Source organism: Biomphalaria glabrata, chromosome 11 (genome assembly GCF_947242115.1).
Source record: "Biomphalaria glabrata chromosome 11, xgBioGlab47.1, whole genome shotgun sequence".
NCBI lineage: Eukaryota > Metazoa > Mollusca > Gastropoda > Planorbidae > Biomphalaria > Biomphalaria glabrata.
In genome coordinates, this window is record NC_074721.1 from 15531839 (window position 1) to 15557326 (window position 25488).

General features: G+C 35.0%; 1 protein-coding gene across 4 annotated transcripts in view; it reads left to right on the forward strand.

Moving 5' to 3' along the window:
* Positions 1-25488, forward strand: part of LOC106059838 (sonic hedgehog protein) — a 246213-nt gene that overhangs the window by 81113 nt on the left and 139612 nt on the right. Inside the window, exon 1 of one of the 4 annotated variants that reach the window (XM_056003739.1) lies at positions 3401-3503. The exons of the other annotated variants lie outside the window; for them this stretch is intronic. The gene's annotated coding sequence lies outside the window, so the exon portion shown is untranslated. Of the gene's footprint in view, positions 1-3400; positions 3504-25488 lie in introns of those variants that run through there. 4 annotated transcript variants of the gene reach the window in all.

The window sequence follows — 25488 nt, forward strand, 5'->3', positions numbered from 1 at the left end:
CATTTCTCTAGTGGCTATGATCCCTTGACCTATGTCGACCCCCTTCTCCCCTATTCTCACCGCTACTCCCCCCCCCCCATCTTCATCCCTAACTTAAGAATGAGGTGGCAACAAGGTAGCGACACTTTGTTTTCAGAGCGAAGACAACAACAAAAAATTAACCAAAAATTATCTCCCTTATATCCTTTACCTAAGGAACGAGTTATAGACCCTTGTGTCGAAGGCAAAAAGAATAGGGGACAATAAAAAGTAGGGGAGGAGATCCTATTTTATTTTTTTTTCCGGGGCGTAGTTTTCTAATATTCTCAACTACTTTTTTTATCTTCGGGGGCAGACATTAGTAGGTAGTCTCTAAGCCAGGTAGATGAACGCTACATCTTTAGTGCGCGGCTGTCCTTAGGCAGCCTGGTTATAGCGGCCGTAGAGTTTCAGTGCCGGCTTCAGCACGGACGTGCCAGGTAAACGATGCATGTGAAACAGTTTTGTCACTAAGGTAAGCCACTGAGGTGTTGTTGTGGCTTTGCGTTGATTTAACTTGATTTCACCAGGCTTTACACTTATTCCACCTCCCCTCCTCCACTTTTGATGACAAAGAACATGTGAATCTTTTATATCTGGTATTTCATTCAAATCTAGATCCCCTATAAACCTAGATCTCCTATTATATACCTACTATGAGATTTTTTTAAACAAAATAATATTGAATATTAGCTACACCATCTGTTGACTTGAATGAGTGTGCAGCAAATAAAAACATCTTAAAACTCATCTATACTTTAGTTTATCAAGTGTTAAGGCTTAAATAGTTGAAACAGAAAGAAAAAAGCTTTTCCAAATGTCGTGGCTCTATGTCAAACTAGGTGAAAGATCTATTGGCTTAAAGAAATCTCTGAGGGAATGGGCTCTTGGAAAGGTCTTTGATGGAATTATCTGTTGGATAGAAGAGGTCTCTGAGGAAACTTTTCTTGGATAGAAGAGGTCTCTGAGGAAACATTTATTGGATAGAAGAGGTCTCTGAAGAAATGTTTCTTGGATAGAAGAGGTCTCTGGGAAACGTTTCTTGGATAGAAGAGGTCTTTGAGGAAACGTTTCTTGGATAGAAGAGGTCTCTGAGGAAACGTTTCTTGGATAGAAGAGGTCTTTGAGGAAACGTTTCTTGGATAGAGGAGGTCTCTGAGGAAACGTTTCTTGGATAGAAGAGGTCTTTGAGGCAAAAAGTCTCTTGGATATGAGATGTTTCTAACGAGATTTCGCTTTTATAGAAGGGGCTCTGGAGGTAATGTCTCATGTATAGAGGAGGTCTCTGAAGAAAAAATCTCTGAGGAAATGGTCTCTTGAATAGAAGGATCTTCAAGGAAAGGTCTCTTAGAAGGGTCAGGGAAAGGTTTCTTGGGGAAAAAAGAGGTTTCCCAAGAAAAGGTCTATTGGATAGTAAAGGTCTCTTGGATAAAATGGTCTCTGAGAAAAACATCTATTGGATATAAGTGGTCTTTGAGAGAAAAGTCTCTAGAATAGAAGTCTCTAAGGAAAAGGCTCCGGTGATGGAAATTGTTTCGTAGAATATAAAAGTCTTGAAACATGTTGAGATCTTGTATAAAAGATCAAATTCCTTTGCTATATTTTTATACAAGAGTCTTATAGAACCTGGTAAATATTATGTCCTTTATTATTTGTCCTACGTATAATAACAATCAATCTGAAGTGGGCGAGGAATACAAACGTGAAGTTCTAGGTATAGATAATGTAACAAGATAGATCTAGATCTACTTTTAAGTGGGTCACTATTGACGCCGTTAAAAATTCTTTTAAGTAGATCTGATTCATATACAAACTTAATGTCAAATGCTAGTTTCAGTGTTATCACAGACTTTACACAGCTGCAATAAACATAAAGAGCATGTTCTTAGAAATTCAATTTTTAATGAATGCATTTTTTTCTTTTTTTTGTTTTTCTATTTAACAAATTCTACATATATAAGTTAATTTTTCTTGTCATATATCTCTATCTCTAATAGATTTTGTACATTTATAGATAAATATCTGTATATTCCTTTTTAATGCTATATGTACTTTTGTTTTGGCCTAACCTACATGGCCTGCCTTCGAGTTTGTGTGTGACACAAACTCCCCATATTAATCACTTATTTATTTAATCATCTGAAAGACATAGAAGCCCTTTTTTTTAGAGAAGGCAAATATATTGTACTATTTATCAAAAATGAATTTATGAAATGTTTATGTGACTGTGATTTAAAGTGTCAGACTTGTCCTTTCTATCTTAGACCTAGACATATTTGCTCCTGAAAACAGAAACCAAACCGTGTGTACATTTTTTTTTCACTGCGTGCCTCTTCTAATGTTTTGACATGTCGCGGTATTTGGTATTGTCATCATCCTTCTATTAACAGCAATAAAATAAAATGAAAGAAAAGACAGTTAAAAAATAAAATGCCGTAAATAAAATAAAAGCGATGCCTATCTGAGCTAACACGCGCCCCTGGTAGACACTCAAAAGGACGGCGGGCTGTGTCGCCGCTGTGTCGCTCACAGGTTGTCGCTAATAAATATTTGAGAGGATGTCGTTATATCGTGCTGACTGAATCAAATGGTTCTCTGGGTGTATGTGTTTGTGAGTCTGTGTGTGTGTGTGTGTTTCTTTGTTGGCTGAGTTAATTGTTAGATTACATGTTTCTAAAATTAGCAGTTAAACATTTCAGAAATATAACACATGAAAAATGTCGCCCAAGCCCGCCTTATGAAGCCTTTAAATCAAGCCATTACAAAGTAAAAATATCTTTTAAAAAATTAAATGAAAATATTTTTTTTTCTAAATAAATTCACTATTCATTGACTGATATAGTGAAAAGGGAATTTTGTTTTAAAATATCTCTCACTAAGGTCTAAGAGTTACCAGACGCCTTTACGCATATAAGGGGGACAGCAAGGAAGATAAAGCCTAAAGCAGGAGTACAAAAAATCCCCCACAAATAGCAGGAAAATCTTATATTAAGTGTAATTGTATCAATTAGTTTGGATCAGTCATGTGATTAAATTTGTAATAGATCTAGACCTAGAATAATAAATCTTTGCGATCACAAATATTTTTACCAATTGTTTTGTTTAGCAAACTTTTATACTTTTAGCTTTCTCGATACGCTAATGATCTTATCATTCGTCTGGACCAGTTAAGAAACAAAAAGGACGGAGTGGGAAGAAAGGAGTATCTGTGTCAATTTTACCGTGATCTTTCAGGGCACAAGCCTCCTCAAAGGGACTAATTCAACTTATATGATCACATCTGTCAAGTACAATTTCTTTCCCTTGTTCGATACCAAATGAAATAATTAATTACCAATAGTTAATTAAATAATTATTTTTTATTAATTCTGTTTTTTTTTTAGGTAGAAGAAAGAATTGTTTAAAATATCAATTTGATCCAAAATCGGGAATTGGAGAAATAACGTGTACAAGCTTTTTACCAGATTGACAGACATACAGACAGAGTGAGTTGATATAAGCTTTGTAGAACAAGACAAATTCAGTCTACATAACCAAAAACATCCGCTCCCATTTCCTCGTCGTTACTTTAGAAAAAACACTGACACTCCATCATTTTTTTATGTTATGTGGAAAAAAGAGCTCTACTTTGGTGACCATTCCTATTTTCCATTAATTATTTCTGTTTGACAGTTTGTTCTATGGCCTGTTACTTCAGTTGACTAGATTGTCGGGCTTATAACGCAAATGTCATGGGTTTGATCCCCACAGTGGTCGATTTGTATTCTCTTTATATTTCAATTGTATGAAAAGGAAAAATGAAAATGCAAGGAAAAGAAACGTCTTCTGTTTTAAGTCAATGAATACATATGACATAATTATGAAAAATAAAATATGAGTATATTTGTGTACAGTGTACAATAGTATTAGAACATGATTTTTATAATCTCTATCAATCTATCTATCTATTATATACATATTATATATATACATATATCTATTATATTATGTATATATATATATACAATTTTAAAGTTATTGTTAGCTAGTACAGACCAACATCCCTAACATAATAAATAAAAAATAAAAAAGAAACGCTTCTTATCGACAAGATGCACATATCTAACAGCTTTCATAACCACCCTACCCTGTCCAATCATCCATCCTCTATTGAACGTCACATTAATGGCTAGAATTAAACAATATTAAGCAAAATAAAAAATATATTTCAAAAAACGCTGTAAGCTTTTCAGGGGGGTCCTTGGCCGAGCCCTGGCTCCAAGCGTTTTTCTGTATTCTGAGCTTCAGAAATCACTTTTTCTTACAGTAAGAAAAGCTGAGGTTTAAAAAATTTGTTGTGAAAAAAGGATGAGACAGGCCAGGCTAATATTGAAGTGTTTTCTAGCAATAGAGTTCACTATTCATACTTTAAAAAATAAATTGCAGATGAAATTAAGTTTAATCAGAAAGGAGGCAGCACAGGCCAGTACCACATCCTATGTATATCTTCCCGTGAGCCTTCTTATAATTTGTTTACCCAAAAGTTGTCAACATAATGATGTACAAAACTCTGCCATTAGAAAGTTGAGAAGAACCTTTAACGAACACGTTTTTAAATTGTATTCGAAAAGTTTTGAGTCAATATTGTTGCAGTCCCCCCCCCCCCTTCCCTTTTTTGCACATACAATAGGCATTTTAAGGTGTCCTGGTAAATAGATGCGAAGACGGTTAAAATATTTTAAGTTGTTAAACAATTGTAATAATGTTATTTGGCTTGGTTAATAATTTAACGGTTTCTTGCCCTTTGAAAAAGAAATTGACCTGCTCAGCGTTCACCCCCATGATGCCCCATCCTTATTTTTTTGTCAGGACGTCGCGCCCCCTTCGAGAGGCACTCGCGTCTTTATAGCGACCCGCAGTTTGAGAACACTGGGATAACCTTTGTAAAAATTATTTGTGACATTTAAAACAAGTTGTAAGTATTTTCAAGTCACGAAGGAAATTTTATGGCTAGGATTAAATCCTTTTCTAGTTATTGAATGTTTTTTGTTGTTTTTTTTTTTTTGGTTTGTTTCGGGTTGTTATGTGTTTGTTGTTTTGCTTAGTCTGTCGTCAAAACGCCCGACATGACGTCACGTGGGTCAAGAAGAGGTCAGACGTGCCACCTTCACGTTTTCTAGTTTTAACGCTAGGGGGACGCAACTGCTTTTGAAGAAAGCCGCCTAAGAAAATCTGCGTGGGCAAAAGAGGAAGGGAAGAAAAAAAAAAGGGGGGGGGGGAGTTTGGGGGGGGGGGGACCGAAACGATTAGCCTGTGTGGAGTGCGGCGTAGGTGTGGCGAGCTGGGGGTGAATAGAGGGTGGAAGAGAATAGTGTCGGGCAGTTCAGAAAGAAAAAAAAAAAAGATCCGACGCGTGCTGCAGCCAAGGTCCCAGGCCCGTTGTCCCATTGATCTGGAAGCGATCGGTGTCTATAGTCTTGTGTTAGGAGAAAATAGATACTTCCGATTTCTCTGGCGGTGGTCCCCGCACTGGATTCTTAGTAACTTGTGCGGTAAAAGGGAGAAAAGGGCGGTGTGGGGGGGGGGGGGGGATACAGATTTATCCATGTGTCCCTCTATCAGCACCTGGCATTGGAATGCCAGAATCTGTGAAATACATTCTTGCATATGATTATCCATTTGAAAGAACCAATGTGTAAGTTATAAAAACAAAATAAAATCGGAACCAATTCAACAAATCGAAAAATGGTTGGTATTTCAGTCTTTGTTGGCAAGAAGCACAGTTGTAAACAGAACTACAGAGTTAGTACAAATAGTACAATAGTATTAACTGAGCGAGTCCCAATAAGTAGAAATGTTCGCTAAATTCTTAGCATATTTATAACTTTTGTTACGCGGTAGTTATTGTAGAACAGTTTTATATATAACCTATCAGGCGATTTTTTTTCCCTCTTCTATTGCTTTAAGCAAAGTCTTTATTTATTTCTAGCATACCACAACTTCAGAGTTAACTTCACATTTTAAATGAAAGCCATTGTAGACACACGAATTTTTACAATATGTTTATTGAAGCCAGACACGGCATTTCAATGATAAGCCTGCCTCCACCAACTGGTGTTTGGTCTTACGCAGAATTCATTCAGCCTACAATCCAGTTGACGTGGGATCTATCTACATGGACGGTAGCGGAGAATAACCTCTTTAATCATCAAAGCTGTCATTAAAATCTTTCTTTTAGTCTTCTGACTTAAGACGCCTGAGGTCGAAGACTTAAGACGCCTGAGGTCCTTTCTTGTTGAGACATTAAGGGGCGAAATACCCTATTAAGTATCATCGGATACTTTCCATCAGTGGCAAATAATTACAAATAGCTTTTTTTTTATGTGTATCTAGTGTCTGGTATACAGAAAATAGGAAGTGTTAATAATCTAAATAGTTTAAAAGTTTGACTTGACTTTATCATACACTTTTTAGCAATGTAATATCAAATGTCAAAACCATTCTGATTGTAGCAAATTATATTTTTATGATACCTCTATTCAAGTTCAGAACTTCAAGAAGGAACCTGGATGGGATGGGTGGAAATTGGGTGGACAAGGATCTCAAAAAAGGCTCTAAGGATTTTTTTTGTAGAAATGCTTTAGTTTATGTATAGTGTTGGGGAACAAATTACTAACTCGTTGGCCATAAGGAGAACATTCTTTTTTGACTTTAATAATTTCTGAAAGTATACAAACTAATAAATTTCAATTTTTTAAAACTAGGTCTAGATCTAGATCTAGTTCCAACATCGGTTTTGAAAGAAATTTCGCGTTCTAAAAAGAATTATTGTTTTACAAAATTTCTGAATGTTAATTAAGTTATTGTAAGGTATTATTGATTCAAGAGTTTAATAAAGAATGATTTTACGCACCGTCAGCTAACAAACAAAAGTTAAGGTAAACAAGATTACAAAGAGAGTTTGTGTTACACAAACTCAGAGGCGACCCCCGTCGAAGTCGGATCCCTGTCGGATCTGCATATTCGCAAATAATATTCAAGAGGTGATTTAATTTTGATGTAAAATGTTTTACACGTTTCGGATGTTCCTTCAGAGTTGAAGATAATTACTTCCTAGTCCAAACCTCCCGCAGGACGACGGGGGATGGGAGCGGGCAGGGTTTGAACCCTGGGCCATCCATAAATCTGAACGACAGTCCAGCGCGCAAACCGCACGACCAGGCAGCCATCCGATGGTCAAAAGTAATAATGTTTCAAAGATTCATTTGCCGTAAATTTAAATTTAAATTTAATAAAAAAAATAGTAGATTAGTTTTAGTATATTAAAAAATTACAATATTGATCAAAACGTTTGGAAATGAAAATCTACACTTTTTTTTTACACTTTAAGTTTAGAAATTGAAATTCTACATCTTAATCTAGTCTATTTTAGTCTAAACTAGATCTAGAAATTCTAGATCTAGACTCCAAAATAATTTTAATTAGAATATAAATCCAGATCTAGATATACTGTAATAAAAATCTAGATCTAGTTTAAAAAATCTAGATTAGATCTAAATCAAGATATCATTCCTTTTTTAAACGCGAGTCACATAACGAGGCTTAATAAACATTACTATACCGAGTTCTTTTTTCATTTCATTTAAAGAATTAATTCCATATAACGTCAGAGGGAAAAAAAAACACTACGTCACACGGCCTAGCTAGACTAAAAATCGCCTTCATCTATAAGAGCCATTTATCGAGTGTTCATAGACTTTGGTGCACCGAGTGCGTTCTTTAAGCATTTCATTTAAAGAATTCATTCCATATGACGTCAAAGAAAAAAAAAACACTACGTCACAAGGCCTAGCTAGACTAAAAATCACCTTTATCAACACGAGCCATTTCTCGAGTGTTCATAGACATTGGTGCACCGAGTGCGTTCTTTTAGCATTTCATTTAAAGAATTCATTCCATGTGACGTCAAAGGAAAAAAAAACACTACGTCACACGGCTTAGTTAGACTAAAATATGTTTTCATTAATACAAGCAATTTTTTCGAGTGCTCATAGACTTTGGTGCACCGAGTGCGTTCTTTAAGCATTTCATTTAAAGAATTCATTCCATATGACGTCAAAGAAAAAAAAACACTACGTCACACGGCCTAGCTAGAATAAAAATCGCCTTCATCATTACGAGCCTTTTATCGAGTGTTCATAGACATTGGTGCACCGAGGGCGTTCTTTTAGCATTTCATTTAAAGAATTCATTCCATATGACGTCAAAGAAAAAAAAAACACTACGTCACAAGGCCTAGCTAGACTAAAAATCACCTTTATCAACACGAGCCATTTCTCGAGTGTTCATAGACATTGGTGCACCGAGTGCGTTCTTTTAGCATTTCATTTAAAGAATTCATTCAATGTGACGTCAAAGAAAAAAAAAACACTACGTCACACGGCTTAGTTAGACTAAAATATGTTTTCATTAATACAAGCAATTTTTTCGAGGGTTAATAGACATTGGTGCACCGAGTGCGTTCTTTTAACATTACATTTAAAGAGTCCATTCATATGACGTCAAAGAAAAAAAATTCCATTACCTCACAATAGGCTAGTACCGGTTCCATACCATATTTACACGAGATATTTAATGAGGGTTCAAAGACATTGGTGCACTGAGTTCTAATAGAATTTATTTAAAAAGGATCAAAGCCACATTGTTTTTGCGTTTTGTCTGTCAGTCGGTCTGTCCGTTATCTTGATATAAAAAAAAACAACTAAAAGTTATTAAAAATTGATTAACCTTTATTTTACGTTTCAAAACATCGCAATAATTTTTAGGTATGAACACAATTGAAAAGTTTATATAATAGATTGTTCCGGATGTTTGTATAAATAGTAAAAGAAAAAGAGAATTTCAGATAAATGTAATACCGTTAATTACATTTTTTGGATGGTCTCGTATAAAAATTAGATGTACTACAGCCACGTGGAGAGATTTTCATACCTTACTTTGGTGTTTGGATTCTGTTTTCCTTAAAAATCGGAACATAATATTAACGATAATTAGATTTTTTAATGTTTTAGGTAGAAAGTTAAATGTACTGTAAGAGAGTAGTGATTTAAAATATTTTTCATAAAAATCCGTAAAAACATTATTTCGTAAATGAGAAGATTATTTGTTTATTAATTAGAAGAGGGAGTTCAAACAATTATTTGGCGTTAGTAGATTTTTAAATAAATTCGGAAATTTCTGGGGACGATTTGTAAGAAACAAAATCCGGAACTTTCTTTATCGATTACAAAACTTCTATGTTATGTTTTACAAGAAAATTAAATGTCTAAAAAGTAATTTTCAGTAATCGATTCTAGTAAATTACTTTTTTTAAAAGCCTTATGCGATTTCAAACAATCATTAGGCATAATTCATGTTTTATAAAACAATATCCGGAACATTTTTACACTTAATGTAATATAAGTCAGTATAGAGATTATGATTTAGCATTAATATGCTATTTACATAAAAAACGGAACAACATATTATTGATAATGTGTTTTTGCAACGCTTAAGCATGGAAATTGAATGTAATATAAGTTAGAAGAGCAAACAAACATTTGTTGGCGTTGATTAGTTTTGCACAAAAAAATCCGGAACAATCAATTTTAGATACTTAAAACTATTGAGATGTTATGGGAGGAACATTAAAGGGTAAATCAGATTTTCAATAGCTTTTAGAGTTCTAGTTTTTTAAATCTAATCGTGACGGACAGACCGACCAACAGACAAAACGCACAAAAATAAGCTTCTTTTATTCGGATGGGGGCACTAAACAAAAAATAAATAAAATCTGATTTTTAAAAAAAGTTTAAGGAATTGGTTTAGCACCTGATCATGTTGCGACGTTACGCTACTGCACGAAAATCGCTGCATAAAAAGTCCATTAAAAAAAATGTGCGTGATATTTACATACAAAGTGCATTATTAGCCTTTATAAACAAACAGAAATGTTTTCTTTTAATTTTAGCAGCTAGTTGACCAGAAAAAACGTCTTTAACTATTATTTGTATTTGTTGTAAACATTTCCTGTACATTTTAAAAATATATTTGACTTAGTGATACTGAAAATACACAAAAATTGTCCATCTTTGGTACCATATTGTAACATTGCCTCCCTTACATTTACGTAATTGTTTTAGAATTGGTGTATTTTTATGAAAAAATCGCTTGCATAATTAATTTTATAAATTAAACGGTTTGCTTTTAGAAAACCAAAAGTAGCCGTTGCACCTAAACTTTTCAAGCCGGATTTAATGATGAAATAATATTTTTCATATCTCTTCTAGTTTTCGAGATCTGAGTGTGACAGACGGACAGACGGACAGACGGACAGACGGACAGACGGACAGACGGACATTTTGCACAAACCTAATAGCGGCTTTTTCCCCTTACGGGGGCCGCTAAAAATACCTCTTTAATAATAAAAATAAAGCAAATTATACACTCAAAATGTTATGAGTGAAGTCAAAGGGGTTTTGAGTTTAAACTCCCCTCCAGTGGAGTTTGAAGCTAAAAAGTACCTCTTCAATATAAATAAAAGCAAATTACTCACTCTAAAATCTATGAGCGTAGCCAAAAGGGTTCCGAGTTTAAACCCCCCGCAAAGGGGTTTGAGGATAAAAAATGCATCTTCAGTGTAAGAAAAAAAGCAAATTACGCACTCAAAATGCTATGAGTGTTGTTAAAAGGGGTTTTGAGTTTAAACCCCCATTCAGAGGGGTTGGATGCTAAAAATACCTCTTCAATATAAAAAAAAAGCAAATTACACTCTAAAATTATTCGAGCGTAGCTAATCCATTCGGGGGTTTTGAGTTTAAAGCCCTCTTCTACAGATGGCTTTTTTTAAAGTTTAAAACCCCTCCAAATGGTTTTGAGTTTTAGATCCCCCTACAGAGCATTTTGAGGTGGAAAACCCCCAACAGATGATTTTGGCGATAAAACTTCTCTTTTCGATATAAAATCTAAAGCAAACTACAGTCACTTAATTCCAAGAGCGTATTCAAGAGAGGTTACACATTTTTACCAGTGGCAGGGCTCCATTAATAAACTGCAGTGAATAGTCATCTGCCGAAATTGAAAAACACTAAATGTGGCTCAACAAATGTGGCTAAGACAGATTTTTGGAGTCAGTTATAGAGATCTGGTCTAAATCAAGGCAATCCTATGCCAAACTGGGAGTCGACCCTTTAGTAAGATTGTGAGAGACATGTTCTCCGACAAAATGAATTACGCATAAGAAGAGTTGAAATGATATCCTAGTACAACTTGACGCCACTCATTCATGGAGGTCCTCATGGCAGGTGGGAAGAGGCTTCAGACATTACCAGTGACAGATTTTTATGGAAACAGCTTGACGTCAAATGCTCCGAATGGCGAGGGAGGGTCTAAGTCAGTAAGAATAGCACATTAGGTTTTTGAAATAAAACTTTTTAATAGCAGGAAAATGCAGTGTAGATACCTCAGAATATGCATTTTGTTGGCTTTCAATACCAGAAATAGTGCTTTGCGGCGGGGCTTGGCCCCGCGCTGGGGGAGCTCCTAGCGCTCCTAGCGCTCCCCCAGACCCCCTTGCTAGTAATGGCGGGGAATCTACAATTTTTTTACTAACTCATGGAAGAACCTATTCTAAGGGACAATAAACGTCTTCCGAAAGAATGAAGGGTCAGAATGTAATAAAGATTATGTACACACACATATAAATACATATAATCTTTTTTTCGCGCGGAGGGGCGGGGGGTCGTGGGGGGGAACACCCCCCCCGAAAAAAATCCTGGCTACGCCCATGTATGTATGTATGTATGTATGTATGTATGTATGTATGTATGTATGTATGTATGTATGTATGTATGTATGTATGTATGTATGTGACGAATAGACATCAAAACCGCTTGACCAATCTTGATAAAACTAGTCAGGAATGTTCCTTGGATTCTAACTTACACGTAGTGTATGTATTGTAGCCCTAAAACAAACTTAAGACCTTCAAAAAAAATACAGTTGTCCGACTCTATTAAAACTATAGTATTTATGGATCTAGGCCATGGTTAACAGTATTGACATGAAAAAAGATCGAAAGGATTTAGACCTATATCTAATTTTAAGAAATACACTTTGCGCAGATAGTTTTTTACTTTGACACATGAAAATACAAAAGAAGATCCATTGATTTCATTATATAATAAAATTAACCTTCACATTTGTGTTTCAAAACCATTTTTTACATAAATTAGTTCCTTATATCTGTGACTACAAATTTCCTGACGAACATTCTTTTATTAGACAATACCGTAATGTTACACATCTTTCCATGCCTAGGTCTAAAACTCTAATTAAATATAACTTCTCTTCTCACAGATAGTTTTATACTTTAACACATGAAAATACTAATTATAGTCCATTCATTTCATATTTTGATCAAATTAACATTTAAATTTGGTTTTCTAAAGCATTTTTAATACATTCGTTTACGGAAGCTGTGAAGCCGTGTTGAGATAGGCCTATATTCATTCATGAATCGAGTACTAAAAATTATTTCGTTTAATTGTTTACTTTATAATCCAATTCATTTAACAAATCGGGTAAACCCGTTTTAATTGCACTATTAATTTATCGCTCTTTTCGTTTTTAATAGATATATATGTATCGGCTTCGGGTAAACCCATTTTCGCAAAACTAATTTTATTTTCGTAGTGAAAGAGAAAAAACTTGAAAGGATCATTAGCTAAGTTTAACATACATCTAAATCCAATCCACTAGATTAGTAAACACAAACTTAGACCCGCAGGTCGCGGGTAATGTCACGCTAGTATATTATAAATCTAGTATCTTTAGACTACAGACCTAAATATTGTATCTAAATTGGACATGGAGATCTTTTAACACTACAAAAAATGTGAAAATTTTGTTTAAAAGTTAAAACATAGTGTTGTTTTGTGAAGTGGTTATAAGAAGTAAATTTATTTTTTCAACGTTAGCCTATGTAACATATAATTAAACTTTGAGACCCAGGTCTAGTAATTGAACATCGAAAATAAGAGTGGTCGAGAGGCTAAGTGCGCTTGAACTTGGCTTGGCTACCTGTAAAGGGGGCTCAAGGTTTGACACCCTAATCGGGCAGAGTTGTGTTTACTGAGCGCTTAAAGGCAGATCGGGAAAACCTTCTCCTAGATACCCCCTCACCTCCCACCTCCCCTTTGTGGTCCACGACTAAGATTGCACCAAACGCGCTCTGAGCAAGCTATAAGCATGAAAGTAGCGCTATATAACAGCCATAATCTTATTATTTAAAAGAGCACTCTCGTCTCATAATTATTATTGTGCAATGTTTAGATACATTATGTAAACATATCTAGGTAGTCAATCTATTTCAATGTACATAAGATGACTAAAATCAATGGACGTGAATTATAAACTATTTCGATATAGGATTTTGGAGACATTTTCTTAATGGAAACAAACAGGAAATGGCATTATTTTATGAATTTGCATGAATATATAGTCCTGTGATTAATACATAACAATATATAGGTCTGTGAGTTGATCAATCGCGGATAAGAATTTTTGCCTTTGTCCAGTCTAGATATAATATATATAGGTCTGTGATTTTCACAGACCTATATATATATTATATCTTGAAGAACAATAATTTCTGTAGTCTGTCCACCGGATACACCAAAAAAAAAGCTATCTAGAGTTCTTTCCGCCATGTTTGCGAATGTCAAATACTTTGCGTTTTTTAGCGGCCCCCAAAAGGAGAAAAGACGCTATTAGTTTTGTGTGGTCTGTCTGTCAATCCCGTTTAGATCTCGTAAACTAGAAATGATAGTGAAAAATCCAACATCATGATATTTTAGACCTTTCAAAGTTCTGATGCAACGGCTACTTTTTTTTCTCTGAAAGTAAAAAATTTATTTTTTAAAATCAACTATGCAAGCATTTTTTTTCATAAAATTATCCATTTTTTTTTACAACTATTCACTATTGATAGTAACAAACACGGGAGGCTATTTAGTAAGGGAGATGACCATTTGACCATACATTATTTTTTTTTTTACAATGTATTTAAATGTAGTTAAGTAAGTCTGTCATACTAACTAAATGTTTTATATTTTTTTAAAAGAGCACAAATCTGAATTATATGTATATAAGTGGAACAAAACTTAAAACAACAATTAATGAGTAGTTCTTCATATTATAATGTGAACTGAAATGCACAAAGCAATACATATATAAATATATATATATATGCAATAAAATACCTAACTAAAGGAATTTCTCATATGCAAAGAGAAATGTGTAGTTTCTTATTAGGCATTGAATAAAAAAATGACCCTTTTAATTAGATAATTATTATATGACATCAGTTAGGCCAGGTTCAAAATCTAAATTCACCTTCATTTTAACCTATCCCTTGGTATGCTGGACCGTTGGGGCACCAAATAAGATCGGAAAACCTTCTTTCTCCATTCTTCTCTGTCATTTGGCTTTGATAGAATTTCATTCTGATATTCTTTCTAAAAATATTGCAACCTGCCTTTTTTACCTGCCTGGGTGGACCACTTCGGGGGGGCCGATTTTGAGTTTGTGTTTCCACACAAACTGTCTTAATAACATTGTTTTTTTTTTTTTTTTTTTTTTTTGTCCATTTTTTATTTTATATTTAACAGCTTTATATTTCACCAATAAAATGGGAATTACGCAACAAAAATTTTTTTTTTTTTTTTTAATTTACAATTAAAATTAAAATCCTCATTTTTTTTTATTTTTTTTAAAAGCCAGATAATTTCTTATTAGTCTTTTTTCTAAACAAAACGATTTGAGCAGTTCTAAATAACCAAAGTAGTACACATCAAGGGAATACAGTATGGTGACCCAGACGTGTTGGACACACCGAGACCTGTGTAGTCTGCCACTCAGCAACTTGCATTGTGTACTTTACTCATCTACCTTCTTATAAAACTGTCTAGCCATACAAAAAAAAAGTCTGTTGCACATGAGCTACCTGTAAGACAGTTTGGCACTGAGTCTTTTCCTACTGGGCTGTAAAGTCTAGATCTATGTCTAAACCAATCTGCGCAACAAAGTTTTAGAAAAAAAAAAAATGCCGATAGACTTTGTGCTGTTTGAAATGGTCTGTCTAGACTAGTTTGTCAGGGGTTGTACTAAGTGGACCGCTCTTTTATCGATTTGGGGGCCGCGTATTTAGTCACGGAGTCGTTATGCTGCTTATCATTTGTCCACTGAAGTTCTAGATCTATGTGGCCTATATTACGTAAACAGAAGATCTATGTGGCCTATATTACGCAAACAGAAGATCTATGTGGCCTATATTACGCAAACAGAAGATCTATGCGGCCTATATTACGCAAACAGAAGATCTATGCGGCCTATATTACGCAAACAGAAGATCTATGTGGCCTATATTACGCAAACAGAAGATCTATGTGGCCTATATTACGCAAACAGAAGATCTATGTGGCCTATATTACGCAAACAGAAGATCTATGTGGCCTATATTACGCAAACAGAAGATCTATACGGCCTATATTACTCAAACAGAAGATCTATGCGGCCTATATTACGCTAACAGAAGATCTATGCGGCCTATATTACGCTAACAGAAGATCTATGCGGCCTTCCATTAGCATATGAAACTTCCATCCAGTTCTGTTCGGCCTAGCATTTACTCTCAAATATTGTATGTGACATATCCTTAGCATCAAGACTTTCTATCTGGCTTATCTTTAGATCAAGCTATTCCTAAATAGTCTATCTCTCGCTCACGGAAATTCTTCGGGGCCAATCGTTGACTCTCGGTCGTTAGTCTGCACTTACAATACCTCTATTCAAGTCAGAACTTCTTGGAGCCTGGAAGCTGGAGGGTGAGTAGAGGGTAGAACCTGCACACGGATCTCAAAAAAGGCTCTAAAGATTTTCATATATAAGTTTAAAAGTTGATCTATATCGCTAAGAAAAGAATTTAGAGCTCGCTGGCCACGCGGGGAAAACACTAGTTTGAGTGTTATAACTATTCAAAGTAGCCTACAAAAAAAACAAAAAAAAAAATCTAAATTTAGCCAAAAATTTGAGTAAAAAAAAAAAAACTTGTCGTAGTCAGCTGTTGTGTGTAGATAACTAAATTTTTTATTAAATTTAAAGTTGCTTGAAGTCTTTTGATAGATTATCTAAGCTTTGCTTATATTTTTACGTAAATATATATTAGATATAGACACTGGCGGATCCAGAACTTTGGAGTGGGGGGGGGCGATTTTTTTCCAAACCCTAACCCTAACGCCCAGTAAACCCTAACCCTATGCATAAACCTGCGTACAGCATATATATATATATATATATATTCAATAAAATAAGACTGTTTCTCAATCTTCGGCGAAAACAAACAGAAAAAAAAAGTCATGTTGAGGCCTTTCACTTGCAAGCTTGGGGGTCTGGGGCGAAGCCCCGACAACCAAAAGCGTTTTCTTGCATTTTTCACTGCAGAAACGCATTCTCCTGACATCTACAGCTCATTATTTATCAGTGGTCGCCAAAAGCGTTTTCTTGCACTTTTCACAGCTGAAACGCATTCTCCTGACATGTACAGCTCATTCCTTATAATTGGCCGCATTTCAATAATCAACCTTTTCGGCCATTCTATTCTAGTACGTTACGTTCAAGTGGAACTGCCCGCTTTAAAGCGCCCTCCCAAACACTAACTTCTGGACTTTGAATTCTAGAATCACTTTTCTCTCTTCCCCTTCCCCATCGCCCTCCCTTCCTCCCAGCCCATTAAAAAAAACAACCTCGAACTTCAGTTCAACTTTAGTATCTGTCACGTGTCATTGGTACGGCCCACTTGAAAACGGAAGTGGAAGTGTACCTAAGCTATTATTTAAAAAGAAAATGATAATTTGTGTTACACTTACTTGCAGGTCAAAGTTTCTAATCTTTTCCGTTTGCAGAACATTTCCATGTTTTTGTGCGATATTTAGCTGGCAGCATTGACGTTCAATCTAGTGCCCTTTATAGTATACTAGACATATATTACACACGGCCCGCGGGTCTTAATTTGCGTATCACTGTCGATATAGTCACTGAGAGTGTTATGTATACAATTAAACGAAATAATAATGTTATAAGTAAAAAGAATGCGTGAATGTAAAAATAGTATGAATGGAGCTATCAAAATAGCTAATCGACCTAACTCTATTTTATCAAATAAAAACATTTGCTTGTAGGCCTACATATATTTGATTAAAATATGAAATGAGTAGACTTAATTTTGTATGTTCATGTGTTAAAGTATAAAGTAGATCTTGAGTTAGACATAGATCTAGACTTATCTAGAGTTAGATATTGGCTTGGAGAGTTCATTTTGCGCTGCGAGAAGGCTTTGCTCTGCACATGCGTGACATTTCTGTACGCGATTCATGAATGAATGTATCTCAACACGGCTTCACAGCTTTAGAGGATGAATGTATGAAAAATACTTAAGAAAAACAAATTTGAATGTTAATTTGATTAAAATATGAAATGAATGGACTATAATTAGTATGTTCATGTGTTAAGGTATAAAACTATCTTTGCGAAGAGAAGTTCTATCATCTTAGAGTTGAATTAGAGTTTTAGACCTAGGAATAGAGAGATGTGTAGTCTTTCGGGTAATGTCTAATGAAAAAATGTACGTCAGAAATTCTAAATTCGCAGATATAAGAAACAAATTTATATAAAAATGCTTTTGAAACACAAATTTGAAGCTTAATTTTATTAAATAATGAAATCAATATTTTGCAATTTTCATGTGTCAAAGTAAAAAACTATCTGTGCAAAGTGTAGTTCTCAAAAATTAGATATAGATCTAAATCCTTTCGATCTTTTCTCATGTCAACATGGTAAACATGGCCCATATCGATGAAGTTATAATGCTTTCATAGAGTTGGTCAACTTTTTTTTTGAGGGTCTTAAGTTTGTTTTAGAGCTACAATACATACACTACGGTCTAAGTTAGTACCCAAGGAACATTTATGCCAAGTATTATCAAGATTGGTCAAACGGTTTTGATTTCTATTCGGCAGATACATACATACATACATCCATACGCCTTACGTTCTACATTATAGTATAGATAGTTTATATGACTTGAAGCTTATTTAAAAATGGGAAACTAATTAGTTGTAAAAAAAAGAGATTCGGTCCGTAGATCAACTGTCACGAATTAAGATATTGTTTTTAGCTGTTTAGTTGGCAGCAGTGGGGCACAGTTTAGGGGTTTTTGACATTTCTTATTTTATCGTAAAAATCTCCAATAATTATTTAGTTCATACAAATATAGTTTGACGCTTTATAGCAAAAGGTTAAGGAACAATAAACTAAACAACTAAACAAAGTTAGCCAACTTTATGGTGACCATAGGAGTTCACTGTGGCAAATAAAACACTTAGACTGTCTAGAAATATAAAACTGTCTTTTTTAATCTAAGTTCTGGCCAAAATTTTGTCTTCTGAAAAGCACTGACATAAATAGTCAAATGGGTATTCGGAACAGTTTTTAACTTTCTTTTTTTTTCATGCACATTTCAAAATGGATCACAATCTGAGACAAACAAATAGTAATGGCGTCATTTTGATGTTTTAATTTTTTAAAAATTGAAAATTTCGAAAGTTTTTATTAAATGTAATTGGCTTGGTGGCTGAGTGGTAAAGCGCTTGGGTTCCGAAACGAGAGTTCCCGGGCTCGAGTCTCAGTGGAGACTGGGATTTTTAATTTCGGAATTTTAAGGGCGCCCCTAAATCCACCTAAGTCTAATAGATGACTGACTTTAGATGGGGAAAGTAAAGGTGGATGGTCGTTGTGCTGGCCATTTTACAATATTGTTAACCGTGGGCCACAGAAACAGATGACCTTGACATGACCTGCCCCATTAGTCGCAAGGTCTGATAGGGTATTTTACTAACCTACAGTTGAATTCGTCTGGAGAAAACATAATTTATGAAAGATATAAAGGGTGGCAAAAGAAGCTACTAAGATGATTTGACTTCACATTTATCGTTAATTTGAGATTTAGTGGCTGATTGGTAAATGGAAACGAGGGTTCGAATATTGAATTCAGTTTGACGACGGAACTATAGAACATCAAGTCGTTTTAGGACGTCCTGCCAACTTTAACGGAAACTGAAACTGGTATTACATAACAAGTTATTGAACGGACTTCACAGTTGAAATTTGTTTTATTTTAAGTATTTAATTAGTTGTATAATCCTTGAACACACCTTTACACACACACACACACACATAAAGAAACACAGAGATAAACTTAAACACATGCCTACGTTAGACGCACACATACATACAGACGCTCATACAAAAACACATACACACACTGACAGACAAACACAGACACACACGCACACTAACACACACATACACATGGGCACTAAGACACATACTCACACTGGCATATAGAAACACATATACACACTCACCCACATATACCCCTGCCTTTCCCCCTGGCCTAAGTTCCCACATTTCCACCCACTTGTCTAAGCGGCTCACACCCAGTGTGTTTACCCTAGCGTCATTCTAGCTGTATGTCTTCATCTCAATTTACCATCACCAGGCAGACTTATGCCTTCATCTTGTCTTAGCTTTTCTTGTAGCACTCATTTTACTATTGTCAATTCTGGTGGGGGGTTTTTTTGGAGGGGGGGTGCGTTGGCTGAGTGGTTTAGCGCTTGGCTTCCGACCTCGGGCACTGGGTTCAAATCACAGTGATGACTGGGATTTCGAATTTCTGGATATTTGGGCGCCCTTAACCATCCAACTCTAATGGATACCTGGATTTAGTTCGGAAAAGTAAAGACGGTTGGTCGTTGTGCAGGCCACATGAAATCCTTTTCGTTAACCGTTGGCCAAAAGAAACACACGGCCTTATTATCTTTACTTTACGTCACAGGTCTCTACGACGTAGCAACGAGCTAGTGGTCTAGACTGCCCACAGGTTGTGACGTTGCAGATTAGTGTCCAGGCCTTCTATAACGAATGGTGTCGGTTTCCATGGTGACGGTGGGAAGAGGTTAGTGGTTGGCTGTGAATGATGCAAACATAGGTGGCATTGTCGTCGTTGGTGGTAGTGAGGACAGACGACTAAAAGTTTGTGTTATTGAAATGAGTTAGATTTCATTCAAAGATTTGATTACTTAAGTCTACTACAGTTATTTCATTTCTCACAAGTTCATTTTGTCTATATTATAAATCAAGTTCTATTTAGTTTTGTCCACACAAGGGAGTTATTCAAGTTATTTTAAGTTGTATTAGTTAAGATATAATACGCCTACAATGGTTTAGTTGTCTTCCAGCAGTTTGGTGCTACAAGTCAATGACTTTCATGCATTATTTATGGTATTTAAAATTTAAAAAATGCATATTCTAAGGTATTTACAGTGCATTATCCTGCTACTCTTCTAATACCCTCCCTCCAGGCAGAGGCGTAGTGAGCAAAACGTGCGCCCGGGGCAAGGTACAGTATTGGCGCCCCCCTCCCCATTTTTCATGAACACCACATGGAAATATAGGCTGCGTGTTGCGCCCGGGGTTTTGTGCCTCCTTGCACCCCCCCCCCCACTACGCCTCTGCCTTCCGGCTACGCTCATGTTAAATACGCTCGCTGTATTATTCATATCTTACCTATGCATTAAACAGTAATTCTGTAATGTTTTATGTGGGAATTACATGTGATATGTTACCCCTTTTTTAAATAACATTTACAGTTAGTAAACCTCACTCGGTTGTAAACATGAGCAATATATGTGCGGTATGTTTCAAGTACATTTGCATAGTAAATGATATACTTAGTCTTATATGGACGTGTAATAAAAATAAAACAAATAATTTTAATTTATAGACAACAAGAAAGTCATATTTTTTAGGCAAATAGTCTAATAAGTACTTTAGAGTACATTTATTGAAAAAAGGACGGAATTTATTTAGACACATATGCTAATAGAAATGGGATGTACAGGGGTCTCAACTACAACTTCTTCAATTTATGAACATATGTGATTTTTAAAAAAAGCAATTAAATGAAGAGAAAAAGGATTTTGAAGCGAAATCCAAAAGATTAGTGAACAACATTGGTAACAATGGCTTAATAACAGTACACATAATATATTGCAAAGAATTTAAGAAATTTTAATGGATTTATCCTTCGTATTTTCTTATATATTAAAGACGTTAATTAAAAAAACAAAAAAGATAATTACCCCTACGCATTTCATGTGTCAATCTAGACATGCATGTTAATCAATGACTTAAACTCTGCCCTAATGTTGGTCATCCTGGCTGATTCAGGCAACCCATTCCACTCTCTAATGGCACTAGGGAAGAAGGAGCACTTGTACGAATTTGTTCTAGCGTATGGAATAAGAAATGTGCCTGAAATATTTTTGACTATTCACCTTTTACAGATTACTTAGATTTGTACTCATTATCCGCTATTAATCGGACATAAGCCGTTTTTAAAAGCGTCGAGTAGCGAATCCGTGAAAGATGAACCACAAACATAAGTATACAACTGATGCAATGCAAATCACTAAAATTGTTTATCAATAACAATAGCAAATGCACAGTTACTTTGGCTTTTCAACAAAAATAATTTTATGGTTAGCGGTCGCCGCTTTCTGGGCAATTGTATAAAGCAGTCGCAGAACTGTGAATATGCTACGCAGCCGCCTGAAAGCTGTACATGCAAGATTTGATTATTTATTTTAGAAATGTATTCTCTTCCGGTTTCAAATAAATGAATAATAATGATTCGGAAAGAAGTAGATAAACATTTATCCTAAAAAAATCTTTTCAATTTTAACTTATCCGTCTGTCCAGTCAAAGCAAGTAACCGAACGGTACCGTAGAAGACCTGAATTTATACATAAAATTATTATTATTATTAATGTGAGGCTGTTATTGTATGTTGTGGTTAGCTTCCATAGAATTTTAAAGTGCTATTTTTAGCTTTTTCATCATTTTCAGTTTTTTTTTTTTTATTCTGTAAATAAATATTCTGACACAAAAAAAAATGTTGTTGGCGACCTTAACACATTGTGCCACGTGACACTGAGGAAAAATAAAGTTTGTTGAACATGTACACCATTATTAATCAATCTGTTCATACCGTTTATCGGACACTTTATTGGAACATTTGAATGTTATGTGTCCATGGAATGTAGGTACATCGGAATGGACATAGTTGTAGGAACCTTGTGAGACACAACACATAAACTACGTGGTGGTTGAGGGATATAGTGTCCATATAGTAGAAGCGGTTGGTCATTGTGCTGGACATGGCACCCTCGTTAACGGTGGGTCACAGAAACGGTTCAACATAGATCGCAAGGTTTGAAAGGGGTACTTTCTTTTTATTACCCCCCAAACACTATTATTATGAGAGTGTACCAGAACAAACAAACACAAATTTAAATAATGAGAGAGAGAGAGAGAGAGAGAGAGATAGAGAGAGAGAGAGAGAGACAAAACAGAGATATATCTCCATCAGTCAGGTTCTAACCCATGACTTTATAAAGTGCTCTATGTTTAAGATGACATACATAATTGAACAACACCTTATCATCTGCTCTATGAAACAAGCAAATAAAAAAGAATACTTTTTAAAAACAAAGCTTATCTAAGGGAAAGAACCACTAATCAATGCCATTTATGCAATATAAAACAAAATTAATTAATTAGTAGTAAATGATGAACTAATTGGTTAATTTTTGGGATGTTTCGTGAACTGTCATCGACTATGAATATTTATGCAAAATTGAATTTGATCCTAGAATGGGAAGTGGAAGAAAAAACGTGTCAAAACGTAATAAGGGGATTAGACCCATATATATATATCTCATTAAGTAACATTTATTCTTCTTATTTCGATATTAAAGAAAATAATTAATTAATAGTTAATTGATTAACTAATTAGTTAATTTTTTTTATTGATTCATGTCTTTTCAGTTTCAATGAATAATTGCGAAAAGTTTTGACTTGATCCTTATCTTATCTTATACAATACAGACTTTACTTCAAAAAAGAAGATGATTACGTCCTATGCGTCATGCATATTAACCGACTACTGTAGCTCTGCCAAGTCACTGGGTTTCCTGGCTAGCTCAGGCAACCCATTCCATGCTCTAATAGCACTAGCTCAGGCAACCCATTCCATGCTCTAATAGCACTAGGGAAGAAGGAGCATTTGTCCTAGCATATGGAACGAGGAATGGGCCTTTATCTTTCTGTGTTTTTTAGTAGATTTTGTTTTTGTATTTGAATTTGTTCAGTGTTTTATGTATAATTGCTACTTTACTTTTGAGTCTTCTCTCCTGAAAGCTTACTAAATTTAGTGATTTTACTAAAGGTGTTACTCTAGTCAAATGTTAATATTCTTTTGTTATGAATCTCACTGCTCTATTTTGTGCCTGTTCCAGCTTCATAATATTTTCTTGAGTTAAGGGGTCCCAAACAGAGGATGAATATTCTATTATAGGCGTAAACATGGTTAAATAACATTTTCGTTTTATGTTCTTATTTGATTTATTGAAATTTCTTTCAATCCGAGAATGGGAAATGAGAGAAAAAAACATGTTAAAAATTTTACCAGACAAACGGACAGACAGACAGCAGAGTGAGTTGATTTAAGCGTTGGAAAAAAAAGTCACTTCACATGATCAACCTTGACATTGGCAATAAGAGTAGCATAAAATTAGAGAATTTAAATTATAAGCCTTTTTATTGAATAGAATATGCTTATTAGTTTTTCTTTTTGTGAAGAAATATTCTAAAAAAACAAGGTTACAAAGACAGTTTTTGTGGAAACACAATCTCAAAATCGACCCTCAAAGTGGTCCACCAGGCATATCATGTAAAGGCAGGTTTCAATATTTTCAGAAAGGACATCAGATTGAAATTCTATCAAAGACAATGACAGAGAAAAATGGAGAAAAAGGTTTAGTATGTGTCCATGGAATGTAGGTAAACTAGAATTGAAATAGTAGTTGGAACCTTGTATGATGTAGGTAAACTAAAGAGCCTCCTGTGTTTGTTACTATTAATAGTGAATAGTAGGAAAAGTGGTGTATTTTATGAAAAATCTGCTTGCATAAATAATTTTAAAATTAGATGGTTCACTTTCGGAAAAGAAAAAGATAGCCGTTGCATCAGAACTTTGAATGATCTAAAATATCGCGATGTCCTATTTTCATTTTCTCTTCTAGTTTCTGAGATCTAAACGGGACCCTAACCTTTCGGGGACCGCTAAAAATGAAATTAACATTCAGCTTTCAAGGCTCAATCGTAGCATGAAACTTATCTCAGTGATCTGTCATTTTAAAAACAGATTCGTTTCGGTATAGTATTTAGCTTTACAATTTTTTTTCATACCTTAATAAAAAAACATATACTAGGTGTTCTTACTTCCTTAGAGCTGTCAAATGGAATGGGTTGCCTGATTCAGCCTTGAAACTAATGACGTATAAGATTTGAAGTATCTGATTAACAGACAATACATCATGGGCGTAGCCAGGGGGGGGGGGTTTTGGGGTTCAAACCCCCCCCCGAAATGAAATCCCCCCCCCCCAGGGGGGGGGGGGAGACGGACTTTAGTGACTGATTTTTTGCTTTGATTTTCTTTATTTTAGGTAAGATTTTAATACTAAACCATCACTTGCCCCAGCGCAGCCAAAGGGGTTTTGAGTTTAAAACCCCTACCATGGGCTTTTGAATTTGAAACCCCCTACCACGGAGGGGGGAGGGGGAGACGGAATTTAGTGACATGTTTTTTTGCTTTGATTTTGTTAATTTTAGGTGAGATTTTAATATTAAACCATCACTTGCCCCAGCACAGCTAAAGGGGTTTTGAGTTTAAAACCACTACCAGGGGGTTTAGAGTTTGAAACCCCTACCAGGGGGTTTTGAGTTTAAAACCCCTAACAGGGGGTTTTGAGTTTAAAACCTCCTACCAGGGGTTTTGAGTTTGAAACCCCCTACCAGGAGTTTTTGCAGTTAAATCCCTCTCTTCTATAAAACAAAACACACAAAAAATGCAAACGATAATCCCCAAATTCCAAGTGCACAGTTAAGGAAGATTTTGATTTTAAAACCCCCTCCAAAATTTACGATAGACCCCCTCTTCAATATGAAAAAAAAAAAAAATTATGCACTCAAATTGTTATGAGCGTAGCTAAATGGGTTTTGACTCAGTTTTAAGTTTAAACTCCCCTCCAGTGGAGTTTGAAGCTAAAAAATATATCTTCAATTAAAAAAAAAAGCAAATTACACACTCTAAAATTTAAGAGCGTAGCCATATGGGTTTTGAGTTTAAACCCCCCGCCAGCGGGATTTGAAGTTAAAAAATACATCATCAATGTAAAAAAAAAAGCAAATTACGCACTCAAAATGCTATGAGCG